Below are 7,408 nucleotides of genomic sequence, written 5' to 3'. Positions count from 1 at the left end.
TGTAGCACAATGTAATGTTAGGATCCTCACGAGCCATGGATCTTGTCACCCTCCTCTCTTCTCTTCCTTCCATTATCTTGCTTGACGTTGAGATGGAATGAGGGGTTGAAGGGGATTGAATTTCGGAAAGGAGAATTGGGGAAATTCGGAAGAGAGCTTGAAGGAGCTCTTGACCTGTTTATCTAAATTACGTTAACTAGAGTGAACTCAATTCATAATCTTCATTACCCTAGCCGTCCCCTTAAATAGGGTGGAGGACGTCCAAAACCCTAAAGACCTCTTGGGTCAATGGTTCAAACCAATAAATGCTAAACCAACCCAAACCAAAGACAATTACATGGGAATTGAAAAACACATTAATTAATTCCTACGCCTGTTGGTAACTCGTGATGCTATAGAGTCCATAACATCACCCCCCTCCTGGAGAAAGAGCTTGTCCTCAAGCTCGAAGGAAGGATATAAAAGTCGAAATGTTGATAACTGCTCCCATGTGGTGTCACTGGGATCGGCATCGGCCCACTAGACTAGAATTTCCCAATCCCCTTGAATGTGGCGTGCTTGTATTACCTGAGCTGGAATAGAAAGGACTCTGCCCTCATGTAGTGGCGGCAGTGGAGTGTGTAGTAGGGGTGAGTCACCTTGGAAGGGCTTCAATTGGGAGACGTGAAATACATTGTGGATCTTTGCTTCCGGTGGGAGCTGCAAACGGTATGCCACGGGCCCAATTTGGTCCAATATCGGAAATGGACCATAATATTTTGGAGACAGCTTATGGCGCTTGGCTGCAGTCATGGACAGCTGGCAGTAGTGTGGAAGCTTTAACCACACATAGTCTCCAGGGCAATAAGATGCCTCCCGGTGCTTCTTATCATAAAAGCGTTTCATAGAGTGTTGGGCCGCTTGCAGATGTGTACGTACCTCAGTGAGCATAGCATCTCGTTCAGCTAATGCTTGGTCCAAAGTGACGACTTTGGATGCCCCCGGTTCATATGGTAACAAACGAGGTGGATCTCTGCCATAAACTACCCTGAAGGGAGTAGTACCCAGTGCTGTGTGGTAAGATGTGTTATAGCAAAATTCTGCCCATGAAAGCCATTTCACCCATCTTCTAGGTGCGTCCCCCACAAAACAACGAAGATACATTTCAATAGTGCAATTGACAACCTCTGTTTGTCCATCCGTTTGTGGGTGATAGGCTGACGAAAATGCCAATTGGGTGCCCTGTAATTTGAATAATTCCTTCCAAAAGAGACTGGTAAAAATTGCATCCCTGTCACTGATAATGGATGAGGGAATTCCATGTAATCTGACAATGTTGTCCATAAATAATTGAGCGACTTGAGCAGCAGTATATGGATGCGCCAAAGCAAGTGCCCATATTTTGAAAACCGATCAACGACGACAAATATCACCGATTTACCTGATGAAATGGGAAGTCCAACAATGAAGTCCATGGAAATATCAGACCAAATTTGAGATGGTAGTTGCAGAGGTTGCAGTAGGCCGGCTGGACTTAAGGATTCGGCCTTGTTTCTTTGACAAATCTGACAAGCAGCGACATAATCAGCAATTGTAGTCTTCATGCCCTTCTAGTAAAAGTCCCGACTGATTCGGAAATAAGTTTTCTGTCAACCCTCATGTGTGCTATCATGGATAGAGGACAGGATGGTGTGAAGAAGTGGTGATGTATTATGTAAAAATATCCTGTTTTTGTAGAGAATGAGACGATCCTGAATCGTCCAATGAGGAGCAGCTGTTCCCTGTTGAATATCCTGATATAAAGACATAAGATCCGGATATTGATTTACTTCCTCACGAATAGAATCTAATAGCCGTGCATGTGGGTGACTGATAGCATAAATTTGAGTGGTGGAAATATCCCGATGTGATAAGGCATCAGCCCCCAAATTTGAACTACCTGGCTTATAATGAACCGTAAAATCAAAGCCCATGAGTTTAGTTAACCAATGCTGCTGTGGGGATGTGGTGAGGCGCTGTTCCAGAAGATACTTGAGGCTGCAATGATCTGTACGAATGAGAAACGGTCTTCCCCAAAGATACGGTCGCCAATGTTGGACAGCCTTGGCTAACCCAATCAATTCCCTCTCATATGCAGCTAACTTATGGTGGTGTTGTCCCAACTGACGACTGAAATAAGCAATGGGGTGCCCCAATTGTTGTAACACTGCCCCTATACCTCCCCCGGAGGCATCACATTCCACCACAAATTCTGCCTCAAAATCTGGTAATTGTAGGACTGGCGCTGAGGCTAAGGCCTCCTTTAACAGGTTAAATGCCTGTTCTGCTGAAGAAGACCAGTGGAAGGCATTTTTTTTGAGCAGGTTGTTGAGTGGTGCTGCTATTTGTCCATAAGATTGGATAAATTTTCTATTCTATCCCGCTAAACCCAAAAAGCCCTTTAATGCTGTAGTGGAGGTGGGAACTGGCCAATCTGTAACTGCCTGAATCTTGCTCTGGTCAACTTTCACGCCCCCAGCTGATATGACGTGGCCCAAATATGCCACCTCAGATGTACCCATAGCACATTTTGATTGATTCAAAACCAAATGATGAGAGCGTAGAATGGTAAATACCTGGTGGAGGTGGTGGAGATGTTCTTCCCAATTTTTGTTGTAGACCAGAATGTCATAAAAAAAGACTAACACATAGTGGCGCAGAAGTGATGAAAAGACCTCATTCATGAGGGCCTGAAAGGTGGATGGTGCATTGGAGAGACCGAAGGGCATGACGAGGAAGTCGAAATGACCGTGATGTGTGCGGAAGGCAGTCTTCTCCACATCTGCCTGGTGAACTCGTATTTGATGATAGCCCGATTTCAAATCTAATTTGGTAAAAATTGTAGCACCATGTAACTCATCCAGCAACTCGTCCACAACTGGAATGGGGAACTTGTCCTTAACTGTGTGCAAGTTTAGTTGCCTATAGTCGACACAAAATCTCCAAGATTTATCTTTTTTACGTACAAGTAACACTGGTGAGGAGAAAGGAGATCGACTGGGCTGGATCACACCCTAAGCGAGCATATGCATGCACTGTCGTTCTATTTCATCTTTTTGGATATGTGGGTAACGATAAGGCCGCACCACTACTGGATCAGTTCCCAACTTTAAACGAATGCGGTGATCGCAATGACGCACTGGTGGTAGACCTGTAGGGTCATTAAATAAATCCGCAAATGCTGTAAGTAAAGGAGCTAACTGATCATCACCCGTATGTTGAATGTGCAAAGTGTGAAGTGCGTAAGGGACCTGTGCCACAATGCCTTGTAATGTAATCTGGCCCTGTGGTGCTGAAAATGTCATAGTCCGAGCCTGAAAGTCCCATAATATCGGTCCTAATAACTGGAGCCATTTGACCCCGAGCACCAAATCAAATCCAGCCAATGGAATGACTAGTAAATCTGCCTGAAAGGAATGCCCCTCAATGGTGAAAGGGGTGTTAGCACATAACCCCACGCTAGCAATTTTGGCCCCATTGGCCACTGAAACTGAGAGACCCCTTTGTTGTTGAATTTCCAAGCCCAATTGTTGCGCGGCTGGTTCACCAATAAAATTATGTGTACTGCCCGAATCAACTAAAGCAAGTAGCATGAGATGATGTAACCTGGCCTTTACCTGCACAACAGGGATGCAATTTTTACCAGTCTCTTTTGGAAGGAATTATTCAAATTACAGGGCACCCAATTGGCATTTTCGTCAGCCTATCACCGACAAACGGACGGACAAACAGAGGTTGTCAATTGCACTATTGAAATGTATCTTCGTTGTTTTTTGGGGGACGCACCTAGAAGATGGGTGAAATGGCTTTCATGGGCAGAATTTTGCTATAACACATCTTACCACACAGCACTGGGTACTACTCCTTTCACGTCTCCCAATTGAAGCCCTTCCAAGGTGACTCGCCCCTACTACACACTCCACTGCCGCCACTACATGAGGGCAGAGTCCTTTCTATTCCAGCTCAGGTAATACAAGCACGCCACATTCAAGGGGATTGGGAAATTCTAGTCCAGTGGGCCGATGCCGATCCCAGTGACACCACATGGGAGCAGTTATCAACATTTCGACTTTTATATCCTTCCTTCGAGCTTGAGGACAAGCACTTTCTCCAGGAGGGGGGTGATGTTATGGACTCTATAGCATCACGAGTTACCAACAAGCATAGGAATTAATTAATGTGTTTTTCAATTTCCATGTAATTGTCTTTGGTTTGGTTTTGTCTTTGGTTTGGGTTGGTTTAGCATTTATTGGTTTGAACCATTGACCCAAGAGGTCTTTAGGGTTTTGGACGTCCTCCACCCTATTTAAGGGGACGGCTAGGGTAATGAAGATTATGAATTGAGTTCACTCTAGTTAACGTAATTTAGATAAACAGGTCAAGAGCTCCTTCAAGCTCTCTTCCAAATTTCCCCAATTCTCCTTTCCGAAATTCAATCCCCTTCAACCCTCATTCCATCTCAACGTCAAGCAAGATAATGGAAGGAAGAGAAGAGAGGAGGGTGACAAGATCCATGGCTCGTGAGGATCCTAACAGAAAAACTAGAGAAAAGAGGAGGAAAAGTTGGAGAAGATAAAAAGAGGGGGTGCGGGGGAGGGGGGAGGGGGCGATGATGAGACACAAAATTTGAAATGGGATGAGGGTCTAGTGCATGATCTAGGTTCCTTCCTTACAGCAATAGGATGGATATCTTATTGAGGGCCAAAAATAACTAGGGATGAAGGACTTACCTCTGTGGGATTTGTCAACTCGGTAGGTGTGGTGTCAACCACTTGCTCTGGGGTTTGAATAATCTCTGTATCATGAGGCACAATTGGTCGAGGGGAACCTAGTACTGAGGACAAACCAGGAGGAGCATTGTCAGAATAAAATGAGTCTTCAAAAAATGTTACATCCTTTGACACAAATAAAAGTTGAAGAGTGGGACTATAACAAACATAACCCTTTTATGTGCGAGAGTATCCCAAGAAGATACACTTGATAGATTAAGGATCAAGTGTCTAGGAAATGAATTATGAATCAAGCATTGACATCCGTAGACTTTCAAAGGTAGTGAAAACGGATAATCATTTGGTAATAATCTAGAGTAAGGAGATTTATTACTAAGAACTGAAGATGGTAGATTTATAAGAAAGCAAGCCGTAAGGATTGCATGAGGCAAATAAAAGTAGGGAACTTCCATGGCATATCATAAACCTTGAGCTACCTCAAGAATATGATGATTTTTTAGTTCAGTTTGAGTGTAGACACATGATGTCTGATGGACAATGTCATTTTCTTGACAAAAAGAGTCAAGGTCTTTGGAAACTGAGTATCAGACCGGAGTATTTTATTTTCTAACGAAACTGTGTGAGTACCATAACATGAAATGACTTAAAAATAAATGATATCTGAGAATGCTCCTTAAATACGAACAACCAAGTAGTGCGAGTGAAATCATCAATAAATTTAATAAAATTTTTTGCTTGAGAAATGTTGGAGACACTCATGGGAGCCCAAAAATCAGTATGTATTAAAGAAAATAGAGTAACACTTTTGACTTTTGGACAAGGAGAGTATGTACTCCTTTGATGTTTACTCAATTGGCAAACCTCACAATGAAATTCTAACCTTGTTTTAAGAGAAGGAAACATATAATGAAGAGACTGTGCATATGAATGTCCCAACCGATTGTGCCATAACCTTGTCTCATTTTCAGTAGAGGAAACAATATTCAATTTTGGCACATCCAGGTAGTAAAGCCCCCTTGTTCATGGCCTCCACCAATCACCTGCTTCGTTATAAGATCCTGAAATACACATGAAGTGGGTGAGAAGGAAATATAGCAATTGAAGTATTTTGTTAGCTTACTAACAAATAATAGATTCAAAGGGAAAGTAGGAATGAAAAGGATATTAGTGAGCGAAAGTGATGGTGTGACAGAAGTGGATCATTTTCCTTGGATCATTTTTGTAATATTTTATCTATAGGGGTATTTTTGTAATATTTTATCTTAAACCTTGTAAGGGTGAACCCTATTTAAGGGGTAAGAGTAATGAGAAAAATGAAGCATTGATTTTGAGTAAACAAGGGTTTTGAATTCTCCTCAACGAGCTCATGGGTGTGCGTTCTCCTTAAAGAACCTAGGGTATTCAAGCTTCCCTTTGGCTTGATTTTCGTCTTTATCTTTTTCCTCTCTACGAATCCATGTGTCAAATCCGGGACCATAACAACTGGTATCAGAGCTGGAACACAAAGAACAATTTTTTGTCCCAAGGAAAATAGATTGTCATGCTCGATTTATTGGAAGAAATACGTGCAGGACTTATAGTATGGGAAGAAGCCTTGCAGGACAGAATGCGTAAAACTTCCATTAAAATTTATGCAATGGAGAGGCATCTCGCTACCGTAGAAAAGATCAAATGACCTAAACTCGCTCGAGACGCTGTCTCGGATGGGGAGAAAGGCCACGGGCCAGAAAAATTTTAAAAATCCTGAGCAGGGAAATCCTCGTCCTACTGTTCACCATCCGAAGTCCCTGTGGACGATTTGGGTGTGACCGCAAATCCAAAATCGGAGGGTTTTGGGGAAAAGAAGTGTTTTTAAAATTGGTATCAGAGCTATTAGAGCTTTCAGTACCATAATCTGCTATGTGTATGTGTGTTGTCAAAAATGGTATTAGAGCAATAGTGCTTTTGGTATCAGTATTCTGTGTTAAAGTCTATTAAAGACTTGTTATGTTTAAAATGGTATCAGAGTGTAGGTTTAAATGTCCTACAAAGCCATGGAATCCGTTTCCTGGAATAAGTATGAGTCAATAATCAAAATTAGCTTTGACTTCTTTCTGTTTAGGTATATAAACTCCTAAGCAGTTACGACCCAAATAGGTCACATCCCATGTAACATTTGTAAAGAACAAATATACAACAACCCAAAACTTCCAATATGGAACAAAGTAAGTCTAATGCATCGATAAGACTTATAAACTATTCGCAACTGTGAGAATATACCATGACTAGAAGGTATAATAATCAAATTGAATTCCAGAAGGTTTGGATTCGTCAATTAAAAGATCGGCTCTTACGAGTTCAAGCCAAACTCAAAGAGTTAGAAGAAAATCCTTTATTTGTCGAATACAACAATGAAGGAGGAAGGATAATCTGTAATGGACGATTCTTAGGACTCGGTCCAGAAGGATTAAAAAGACCTGAAACATCAAATCAGGATTGAACAACTCGAACTTCAAGAATATGCTATCTAAGCAATTCTTAGAAGATTTGGTTATCATTTTGCAAAGAGAAATCTACAGAATGACCCAAGAAGAAATTGTATCTCAACCTGTAGACACCGCTTCAACAGGAGAAGCCTCTACAAGTATATACGAAAAACCAAAAAAAACAAAATATTGGTA

The sequence above is a fragment of the Aristolochia californica genome, unplaced genomic scaffold (assembly GCF_029961685.1).
Source record: "Aristolochia californica isolate CCGP_79_NKW_82.1479 unplaced genomic scaffold, dmAriCali1.0.hap1 SCAF_11, whole genome shotgun sequence".
NCBI lineage: Eukaryota > Viridiplantae > Streptophyta > Magnoliopsida > Piperales > Aristolochiaceae > Aristolochia > Aristolochia californica.
This window is presented reverse-complemented; position numbering follows the sequence as displayed.